Below are 12,260 nucleotides of genomic sequence, written 5' to 3' on the forward strand. Positions count from 1 at the left end.
TTCTCCACAATTTAGTTGGTCCTGGAAGGAGGTTAGTGTGGACTCCACTCACTCCTCCACCATCTTGCTGCACATCCACAATTTCTGAAATCTGTCATGTTCAACAGAATTAGTAGAATTAATAAAATAATTCATTAAGAAATGAAATGCAAACAATGTACAGAAATCTGTCACGTTCACAGAACTAATAAACAATGAAACAAGAAGAAAGCAATCCTATTTACAATTGCATGGAAGAGAAATAAATGCCTTTGAATTGGAATAAACAAAGAGGTGAAGTACCTGTGCTCTCAAAATTAAAGGACATTAAAGACAGAAAGTGAAAAGAACATAAAAAATGTAAGGGTAAATCACTCCTATACAATGGGAACATTAAATTGTTATACTTGCAATATTTTCCACAACTATTAGTTCAATTCAAATCTTATCAAACTACTTCTCAGGAGAAAAAATACCTTATAATTTATATGGAACCACAAATACTTTAAATAGACAAATATATTTGGAGAGGAAAAAACGATGTTGGAAATATCATACTCTGTGTTCTCAAACTCTTCTATAAAAGTATAATAATACTTTAATAAATATATAATATAAATTTTATATACAATTTTGTGTATAATTACATATATAAAATAAATATATAACAAAGGTATAATAATTTAACATTATATAAAATATAAAAACAGAAATGTATCAACACAAAACAGATTTCTAAATAAATGGAAGAGTATAGAGAATTCAGAATTAATCCCTCTTACATGAACAAGTAATCTACAAGAGAGAAGGTAAAAAAGGTCTGTCCCTAAGGAGTTGACAGACCTTTCTTAAAATGATCTTGAAAAAAGAAAATTTATGCATGCAATAAAACTTTTCTACATTCTCACACCATATACAAAAATAAATTTAAACTGATAACAGCTCTGACCTCCTCTTCCAAATTTTCAACTGACACCACCAGCCCTGCTTACCAGCCTCTCCCTCCCTTCTCATTGAAGTCAACACCTCACCGATCCCTACCTCACAGAAATTTCTAGACCACCCACCTTGCTTTGCCTTCTAACTGACTCCATTCCTGCCTATATTCCCTGCTTTCCAACTTACGTCAGGCATGGTTAAATCTCCTTGCTAATTTTTCTCCTCATTTTTAGTGCTGACCCTCTGTCTATGATTATATTTCACTTAGATCCTTTTCCTTCAACAGCTCAGAACCTGAGAACAAGGGTAAGAACTCTTGTGTTTGCAGAATTTCATTGTGGCTAAAGACTGACCTTGCTCAGGTGACACCTCCTTACATGATTTTGCAGCTTTACAACTGGGACAGCCCTTATCTCTCAGGTTACTGGTCCCCAGGCCTTGCTCTGAACATTTCTATTCTTCTGAACCTCTTATCTCCCTCATGCAATATTGACATGTAACATGACAAAGGTAACATGACAAAATTTAGCATTTCAAAGTTTTTTAGCATATAAGTCATTAAGAATACACATCTTATTCAACAGTCACCATCAACAGCCTTTGGTGCTTCCAACCACACACCACATATAAAGAATCTGAAAACACACACACAGTAATTACTTCATGTGCATCAGTGCTAGGGCTCTTGTCATGTGTTAACCATTGACATTTTAGGCCAAATCACTTGTTTTGGGTGATGCCTCCTGCATGGTGGGGCATTTGGTAGCATTGGTTCACAACCGAATACATGCCTATTGTACACCAACCCTGTAAAGATATATAAAAAAGAGAGAAATAAAGAGAGAGTGTTACAAAAAGAAAGAGAGGGGTTGAAACAAAGGTAGAGAAATATAAGTATAATACTCAAAGAAGTAAATAAATAAAAAGTGACATTTTAAAAAATAATTTTTAATAAAATCTTTACACAAAGATATATTTTATTTATTTTTCAGAGAGGGAGTTATAGAGAGAGAAACAGAGAGACAGAAAATACCGATGTGAGGGAGAAACTTTGATCATTTGCTTTTTGTATAACCTGCCTTATCAAGGATTGAACCTACAACCTAGTTAGGTGCCCTGACTGGGGACTAAACCAGCAACATATTGGTGAATGGAATGATGTTGCAACAAACTGAGCCACTTGACCAGTATGACATTATTTTTACTTGGAATATGTATGTGATGTCACATCACTTTGGCTTTATTGTGAAGAAGCTAGTTAAAAGACCACTTTGTGGTGACACAAAATGTTCATATCAACAGACAACATCCAGGGAAACCATTAAGTAGGCTGCACATCACATAGGTCAATATGAACACAAGATTTATTCAAAGTATAACAGTCCACAGAAAGCTGTATGGCAGAAGTAATGACATTTAGATGTTTTCTTAATGTTAAACCCATAAAGGTGAGTACCAAAAAATGTTGCCAAGAGTAGTATGATGTTTCCAAAATCATATTGATGAATCTCAGACCTGATTTAATTAGTATTTTAGCTACATTTTACTTTCTTTTTGGAAATTTTGCCATGTCTAGGTTTTCCACCAAACACATGTAACAACAGATCTGTGTTTTTGTTTGTTTGCCATACACCTATGATAATGTCTTTCGAAAGTAGTCCCAGTCCTCATCCCCAGTGAGCCAGTTGGGTCACTTGAGACTCCAATGAAAAACAGTCGCACTAATATGATCACAAAAGAAGTGTTTATACTCAGCTCTTCCTTCTGAAACCTGGGACCCTTGTTACCTTCCTAGGAATCTGTGGAAAAGCTGTGCCTAATGCATTTGAATATTAATGGAGGGGTCACAGGTGACAAGTCAAGTGCCCTGAGAAACTTTCAGGGAAGTCTAATTGGAAAAAAAGCACCCAGTTAATGCAACTTTTAAAAAGTCGGTTCACTGCCTCATTGAGGGAACAAAACAGAAGAAATCTGGTACTTGCCAACATTCTAGGAACAGATTCTTATCAAGTTTACTCTACTGAACAAGGTTAAGAGATCAAAATGTTTGTCAGCTGTCTCCATACATTCTCAGGATGTGTGTTTTGAAAAAGGCCATAATAAACCTCTTTCCTTAACTATAAACACTGAATCTATCTTCCCCTCTAACAAGTTTGCTCATTCAGCAGTGAGCATTCTCAGGAAGCTTAGGCTATTACTGTGATCCCAGGTGGGCAGCACTGTAGCCATTGAGAATTTTTTGTGTTGTTTTGTGGGGAAAATGTCAGGAGAAGAGGGTGGCTTTCCTGGTCAAAAGCAGTTTGTTAGGTATTGGAATCCTGCTGGGTCTATCAGTTGTGTACCTCAGGTAATGGCATGCAGAATAAAAAGGCAGTGGCGGAGAATCAGCTACTCTACATTATTATAATTATGAGCTACTGAGGTGTCCTTTGGTTTTTCTTATCTATAAGGTATATGTAGGTTTTCCTGTGTACCTGATAAGTATAAATTTTAAAAATTATGGTGGTGTTCCATTCTGCAGCAATGCCCAGGCAGCCCCCTAATGTTACCTGACTGAATACCAGACATCTTTACAAAGCTTCGTACAGAAATTCATGGAGGAGCAGTTAGACAACTATGAATTCTCTGTAGCCTTAGACAGGGGGCAGGTACACCAGAACAACAGTCAAAACCTGTCAGAGGTGAGATTGTGTACATAAGGTCTGTACAGCCCAAATCTTAAGATGACAAGGGCCAGCCCATATCCCAGACTCCAGTCTATGCAGTCAGTGGGACACTCCCAGAGTCTCACACTATATCTCACTCTGTCCCTCTCCCCAATGGAATCTGAACATTCATTCTCTCCACCACCGGCTGCTAAATGAAGATGTACAAAGTCAGTGGTCACATATTTCTTGGAATATTAGTGAAAATGATATGTTGTTTGACTTCACAGCAAGCCATAAGCATCTTGTACTTGGCTACAGTTTTCATGGAACTCTCTTCTTAAGGTGTTTGTGAAGCAGTCAGCTGCATTGTCCTTTCAGTCCTTCTCAGACACTTACACACTATCACACTTAATAGCATCATTTATACACAAAATAGCAGATGTGATTAACCTATTCTGGTTGTCTTCATGCAACTTATCACATAGCATACCTAAACCCCTCAGGTCAGAATCTGTGACATGACTTATTTTCATGAATTCCCACAAGGGAGAGCATTTTTCACAGGGCACAATCTAAAAATGACGATAGACAACGACTTGAGTCCAACGACTTGAGTTGCCATGTCTGCAATTCTGCCAAAAATATCTAAATTGTCTCCTGATGAGGAATATTAGTTTGCTTGTGCTGTCAAAATGTAGTGCTATTGTGGTGGGTGTAAACAACATACTTTTTAACTTACACTTCTGGAAGCTCGAATTTTGAGATCAGGTTGTGGGCTGGATTGTTTTCTCCTGAGGACCCTTTCCCTGTCTTGCAGGTGAGTATGTTTAAATTTCTTGTTCCCAGGTGTTTCGTCTATGCTTCTCTGTGACCTGACCATTTAGTGAAGTCTCCACTTTTATTGGATTAAGACCCACCCAAATTAACTCACTTAACATTATTCTCCTAAAAACTATCAATCCAAAATATAGGAACACTGTGAAGTAAAGGGCCTTTAGACTTCAAATTGTGATTTTTGAAAACACATTTGAGCTCTTAACGCTTGCTCCTGCTTGTCTGAAGAGACTGACACAGAAATGAGACTGCAGAGAGACAGATATGCATATGTAATATATTCATATGTTTCACAGTTACAGCCAAATTTGAACAAAAAATTCTTTCCCAGTGACATTGTCACCAGCAGTCTCTGGTGATGGCTGCTTTTTGAATCGACTCACTTGAAATTTATAATTGTTTCAAATCAATCCTCATAGTGTCAAGTCTATCCCAATGTTTTCACAGTTGTCATTAACGTGCACTATATTCTACCAATATTTTGTGGTAGATGTCAGCCATTTACCAGTTATATGGATTTTTTATTTTATAAGTCATGTGATCAGATACTGTCCTGAAGAAGGGCTATATTCCTCCTTAAATCTCTACGTATTTCTCTTTACTAAGTCTGAAATTTCTACAATAAAGATATCAAACCATAATTAGTCCTTTATATATTTTGGAGATTAAACTCTTGTCTGAGGTATCATTGGCAAATATGTTTTCCCATACAGTTGGTTCTCTTTTTATTTTAATACTGTTTTCTTTAGCCGTGCACAGGCTTTTTATTTTGATGAGATCCCATTTGCTTATTCTTTCCTTTATGTCCCTTGCTCTTGGGGACATATCAGTGAAAATGTTGTGTGAAATATCTGAGATTTCCCTGCCTATGACCTTTAGGACTTTAATGGTAACATGACTTATATTTAAATTTTTTATCCACCTTGAATTTATTTTTGTGTATGGTGTAAGTTGGTGCTGCAGTTTCATTTTTTTGCACATAGCTGTCCAGCTCTCCCAACACCATTTGTTAAAGAGGTTATTTTTACTCCATTTTATGGTGCTGCCCTTTTTGTAAAATATTAATTGACCATAGAGACTTGGGTTTATTTCTGGGCTCTCGGTTCTGTTCCATTGGCCTATGTGCCTGTTTTTATGCCAGTACGAGGCTGTTTTGATTACAGTGGCCTGGTATTAAAGTTTGGTACCAAATATTGTAATCCTTCCTACTTTGCTCCTCTTTCTCAAAATTGCAGCAACTATTCAGGGTCACTTATGGTTCCATATAAATTTTTGAAGTATTTGTTCTATGTCCGTGAAATATGCCATTGGTACTTTAATATGTATTGCACTGAATCTGTAAATTGCTTTGGGTAGTATGGACATATTGATGATGTTAATTCTTCTGATCCATGAACACCTTGTATGTTTCCATTTGTGTCTTCCTTGATTTCTTTCTTCACTATTGTGTACTTTTCTGAATACATATGTTTTACCTCCTTGGTTAGGTTTATTCCTGGGTATTTTATTTTTCTTGTTGCTATAGCAAATGGGAATTTTTTTCTCCAAAATATATAAAGAACTCACATGACTCCACTCTAAGAAGACAAGCAACCCAATTAAAAAATGGGCAAAGGACTTGAACAGACACTTCTCCAAGGAGGACATTCAGAGAATCCAGAGATACATGAAAACATGCTCAATATTGCTAGCTATCATAGAGATGCAAATTAAAACCACAATGAAATATCACTTCACACCAGTCAGAATGGCCATCATAAACAAAGCAACAAACAACAAGTGTTGGAGAGGTTGTGGAGAAAAGGGGACCCTAGTGCACTGTTGGTGGGATTGCAGACTGGTACTACCACTATGGAAAACAGTATGGAATTTCTTCACAAAACTCAAAATGGATCTGCCTTTTGACCCAGCAATTCCACTGCTAGGATTATATCCTAAGAACTCTGAAACACTGATCCAAAAGAACCTATGCACCCCAATGTTCATAGCAGCACAATTTACAATAGCCACGTGCTAGAAGCAACCTAGGTTCCCATCAGTAAATGAATGGGTCAAAAAGCCATGGTACATTTACACACTGGAATTCTATGCAGCAGAAAGAAAGAAGGAGCTCCTACCCTTTGTGACAGCATGGATAGAACTGGAAAGCATTATGCTAAGTGAGTAAGCTATGAGGTGAAAGGCAAATACCCAGGCAGTGAAAGACAAATACCATATGATCTCACCTTTAACAGGAACCTAATAAAGGAAACAAATACGCAAGAAAAATATAACCAAAGTCACTGAAATAGAGAATAGGTTGATAGTGACCAGAGGGCAGAGAGGAGGGAATTTCAAGAGAAAAAGGGAAGGGTTTCCAGGAACAAGTAAAAAGGACAAAAGGACAAAACCAAAGGCGGGGTACAAATGGGAGGGAGTTGGGGAGGGGTAGGGAAATGAGCTGGGATGGGAGTAAAAGGCAGAAAACTGTACTTGAACAACAGTTAAAATTAGAAAAAGATATCACACTGTAATTAAATAAAAACTACAATCAGTGCCTTTTCAAAAAATCAATTGGATTCCATTAATGTGTGTTTCTTGTACAGTGTCTTTAAATTATGGAGGCATAAAATTCTCCAGAACCTGCTGCTTCACAGCAGGGGAGGTCAAGCCTCAGTACCTCAGAGGGAATGTGGTGTTGCCAGAAATTTACTAGATCTCAGTGCTGACCTGAAGGATCTTGAGAACCATTTGACATATTGAAGTCTGTGTTTTAGCATTTGTGCACCTGGGTTATTTGTTGTGGAGTCACTGGGAAAATGTTCTTCATACAGACTATTCATTCTTAGGAACAAGGGAGGTCTCTTGTTCCTAAGCTAAAAAAAATGCCTTGAAAAGAAGGATCATCTACTTCCTCTTCATCAACTATCTCATGATAGCTCAATTAAAGGTCAGAAATTGTTTCAGTTTGGGCACCCTGTCTTTATACATGTGTCCCTGAAGAACTCTGAGTTCCTGTAGGAGCCACTGTCATTCTTTTAGTGGTTTTTGGTGATGTTGTTTTACATTGTGTCCCTCTTTGTTTAACTAAATACGAAGGTGAAATCTGATTATCACCTTGAGGATCTTTTAGAATGCATAATACAGAGTATTTTAATAATGTCCATGGTAGCAGCCTACCCCTGTCAAAACATTTTCAAGATGATGACCCACCTGTTCATTTGTTTGGTATTTAGTACAGTACAACATATCTTAGACCAGCTTTTTACTACATGAGCATTGGACACATCCTTGGTACCACATGACACTTCCCAACACCAGGTTGTGTCCAGGGAATATCCCTTATCTCTCCACTTATATACAAAGTGGGTATTAGAAAACAAACTTGCATTACTTTGGTAGGATCAACTGGATCAGTCATAGCAAGTCTTACCTAGTACCTGGTCTTACAGTATATACTGGGGGACCTGCTGTGACCTTTCATCTAAATAAATTTCACTCATCCATGAAAAGCTTTCTGCCTTCTTCCTACTGGCTTGTGAACCTTGTGAGTCTGAAAAAGAAGTAGAATTCAATTTTTAAGGAATCTGAAATGGTTTCTATCTGGTTTTGATTTTTGTCCTTTCTATGGCCAGATTAAAGATCTTTCAGGGCAGTAGATAAGTATAATGTCCACTGAGATAACTGGTACTATTTTGGATGAGGTTCACTGATTCAACTACTTATGATACATCTGGTGTGTTGTGACCATTCAAGGCCCAACAGTTTCATGAGAATCAGGCAGATGGAAGAATATTCATGGAGCCATTGGGATGTCTGACATGCCTTTATCCAAGACAGTGAAAAGCACACCCACTTCAAGCTGTATGTCTCCCCAATTGTCACCTGTCCCCTTTGTGTGGCACCCCAGCATGTCACCCAGTGTGCTCCACTGCATGTCTCTCATCACCCAGCATGTCACCCAGAAGGATCCACTACATTCTTAAATACTAGATTATAGACAAAGCCAGCAAGGTGCCAACAGAATTATGCAACAGAGCTTCATATTATGCATGCGAGCCCACTAAAGGCTATGGGAACAGTTTACCGGACCCAGTCTCAAGGCTATGAGAACAATAGTTATCAGGCCCATTCTCAAGGTTATGGGAAACTGTTTTCTTTTTTTTTTCTTCATTAGGAGAGAATTTTATTTTAAAAGTGTCATCTTAAATTGCAAGGATGTCTGTTAACATCATGATTAAACATGCCAAAGGAGAAGCTGTGTTGTCAAAATGCCCACTTAACCCACCCAAACATCTCAAACCCACCCTTTGCTGACCTTCTATCACGCCCCCCTTTTTTGAAGTTTTTTTTTCTTTTTTTAAACAAGAGAAAGTAGACAGATACATGTTAGTAAATGCTAACTGTCCATATTCACATAGAGACACAGTGTAATCTCTGAGCCCAATATACAGAGAAAGGAGGAAAAAAGCTAGAATTCTATGCACAACTACACAGAGGCCTAGCACCCTCCAGCTTCCAGCAGAGCTAAGGAGGTGGAAGGTTTTTCTTTTTTCCCACAGAGCATGGTGGTGTTGATTCCATAAAGTTTTTGTCAAGATAGGAAGGGATAAAAATGAATTTGGAGCAGAAAGGGGCAGAGATTCTTTTCCCACTGTATTCTGCTCAAGGTACACCCCCCCCACCAAATCAGGTGAGAAACAAGGTGTAAAGGAGAGAAAAGATACCTCAAAAACAGAGAGACTGAGTACAAGGGGGCGGGGGGGGGGAAGACGGCAACTTGCTCCCAGGGACTGGAGAAAATTAAAAAAGGTTGGAATCCATCAGTGTTCCATTAGTCATCTTCTCCTTCATCTTCCTCTCCTTCCTTCCCCTCATCATCATCTTCATCACCTTCATCCTCATCCCCTTCTTCATCAATATCTTCCAACCCTTCTTCCTCTTCATCATCATCATCATCTTCTTCTCCTTCCCCTTCATCATCCATATCAGGGACCAAGTAGTACTGTAATGGATTTGGCCAAATATCATCTTTGATGACTTCTCCTAACTCATCTGCACCTGCATCAGAATGGTCAGTAAACCAGGTAAAAAAGCTCTCCGGTTCCTCCTGCTGCCTCTTCCTGCTGGCTTTATTCTGCGTTTGACTTGAACATTTCATCAAATCCTTTCCAGATTTCCATTTGATTTCAGTGGACTTCGAAGATGGACTGCCACTCTCATTCATATGAAATTCTTTGTAAAGAACTTTATTTTCGAAGTAAGGATTTTCATCAAAATAAAAATCTATTCTGTAACCTGATTTAATATCTTCAAACTCTGTCACTTCAACTCTTGTCAAATAATGCAGCGCCTCTTCATCCTCTTCCCCAAGCAGTGCAGACACTTGTGGATGGTTGACAAATGTTGTTACCCCAAAATTTGGGATTTTGGTGATCAATTCTGACCTCTTCTGAAAAAATGATTGGTGGAGTTTGTTATATTTCTGTTCTACTTTCAAAATCTCCTCACTGGCTTATTCATTAAGTCTGTCTATTTCATTTTGTGCTTCATCAATATGTTCAATTGCTTCTCACTGTACTTTTTCTTCCTTCGGCGAGCCCAGAGTGGTCTGCTTATTCCCTGGCTTGGGGGCAGGAGAGGGTCTCGGTTTCTTCACCAGAGGTGGGAGCGAAGATGGGTGTTTGGGAGCCATGCTGGGCGAAAAGTCAGAGAATCTGACCAGGAGGAAGTTGCACAGCTGGAAGAAGCTGGGCGAAAATTGGAAACTGCTTTCTTTAGTTGCCCAGGTACCTGGGTGAGGAAGCCAGACTGCCCCCCTTTACCCTGCAACTGGCCCAAGTTAAAACACAAGGAGACTTAAGCATGCTTGACATCAGTTAAAAAGCAGGGAATATAGGTAGGAATGGAGTCAGTTGGAAGGCAAAAAGTGGTGGGTGGATCTAGAATTATCTGTGTATCAGGGAATGGTAGGGTGCTAACATCTATTGAAAGGCAAGCAGATGTGGGTAAGAAAGAACCAGGGCTGGCATCAGTTGAAAATGTAGAAAAGGCTGGCAAGGCTAGTATCAGTTTAAGCTTATTTTTTAATATGATGTAAGACAGTATCCTGTTTTTGTTCATTATGTATATTTTGTTTAGTTGGTATGAGCTGTTGAAAAGTCTGTCAACTCAGCAGTGTATACCTTGACCTTCTCTGCCATGCATTAGTTGTTCATGTAAGAGGGTTTAATCCTGTCCACTCTATACCGTTCCAATGTTTTAAGTGTCTGTTTTGTGCCAATACCTTTCTGTTTTCATTATTTTAGCTTTATAGTATTGTTTGAGAACATGGAGAGTGACATCTATAACTTTGTTCTTTCTTTTTTATTTGTTTATTTAAGGTATTTGTTGTTCTATATAAATCTTAATATTTTCATTTCTGAGAAGAATGTGTGTAGTAGTTTGATAGGATTTTAGTTGAACCAATTAATTGCTTTGGGAGATATCATAATTATAACCATTTAATATTTCCAGTATAAAGGAATTGTTTATCCTTCCATTTTTTGTGTGTTAATTTCAATTTCTTTCTTCAATGTCCTATAATCTTGAGAGTATAGGTCTTTAGCCTCTCTGTTGATGTCAATTCGGAGGAAATTATTTCTTTTTCATGCAATTATCAATGGGATTATTTTCTTTACCTCTTCTTCCTGTGTTTATTATTGTATATCAATGTGACAGATTTCTGTACATTTGCATTTTGTTTCTTAATGCATCATTTTAATAATTCAACTAATTGTGTTGAATTCTTTAAGAAATTCTATATGGAGTACCATATCATCTACAAATAGTGCCAGTTTTAATTTTTTTCATTTAGAGATGTTTTATGTATTTTCCCCTCTGATTGCTAGTGTAATTATTCCAATGCTATTTCAAATAATAGTAACGAAAGTGGAAAATTTTCACTTGTTTTTGATTTTTAAGAGAACACTTTTGTTATTTCACAATTGAGTATACAGTTTGTCATATACAAACTATATGAGTATATGAGGTGGTCACATACACTCTTTGTCAAGCTGAGACTGTTTCCTTCTAAAAGCCTTCTTTGAAATATTTTTATCAGTATTGCATATGGTATTTTATTTCTTTTTCTGTGTCTCTTGAATATTCATATGATTTTTTGAAGTGGCAAATCACATAATTGTTTCCTGGATGTTGAGCCATTCCTACATCAATGGTATAATTAACACTTGATCAGGGTATATACTCTTTTTACTGTATCATTCAATTTGGTTTGGCACTATATCATTCAATTTCGTTTGGCACTAAGTTGCTGAGAATTTGTGTGCACATTTACCAAGAATATAGATCTGTCAGTCTCTCTCTCTCTCTTTTTTTTTCTTTTGCAGTTTCTTGCATTAGTTTGGGTATCAAAGTAATTCTGGCCTCATAAGATAAATTTGTAAGTGAACTTAATAATTTATGGATTAATTGAGAAGAATATGTACTAATTGTTTTTACATTTGTTACAATTCCCCTGTAAATATCTTTGGGCCTGGGAATTTATTTTTGGTGTGTTTTATTTACTGATTCAAATATATTGCTAGTAATTGGTTTGTTCAGATAGTGTGATTTCTCATGATTTAGCCTTCAAAGGGAGTATGATTTAAAATGTTTCCACTTTATTAGATGGTCAAATGTGTTGTATAAAATTGTTGATGGTATTTTTTAAAATTTCTTTGTGTATTTGTAGTGTTGATTGTTGTTTCTCTTTTTTCTGGTTTTATTTTTGTTCTCTTTACAGCTTGATGGATCTTTTTAGAGACTTTTCAAACTTATTTACCATTTCAAAGGAAGAATCATTAGTTTTATTAGTCTTTACATTGTTTCTTGTTTCTCCAC

The 12,260-nt window shown here is 37.1% G+C and overlaps 1 long non-coding RNA gene and 1 pseudogene across 1 annotated transcript in view; both read right to left on the bottom strand.

Annotated features, from left to right (window-relative positions):
* Positions 1–12,260, bottom strand: part of LOC123815531 — a 172,094-nt gene that overhangs the window by 146,540 nt on the left and 13,294 nt on the right. The gene's annotated exons all lie outside the window — the stretch shown is intronic.
* Positions 9,157–10,074, bottom strand: LOC123815530 (annotated as a pseudogene).

The sequence above is a fragment of the Phyllostomus hastatus genome, unplaced genomic scaffold (assembly GCF_019186645.2).
Source record: "Phyllostomus hastatus isolate PE091 unplaced genomic scaffold, TTU_PhHast_1.1 phas_contig_194, whole genome shotgun sequence".
Taxonomy (NCBI): Eukaryota; Metazoa; Chordata; class Mammalia; order Chiroptera; family Phyllostomidae; genus Phyllostomus; species Phyllostomus hastatus.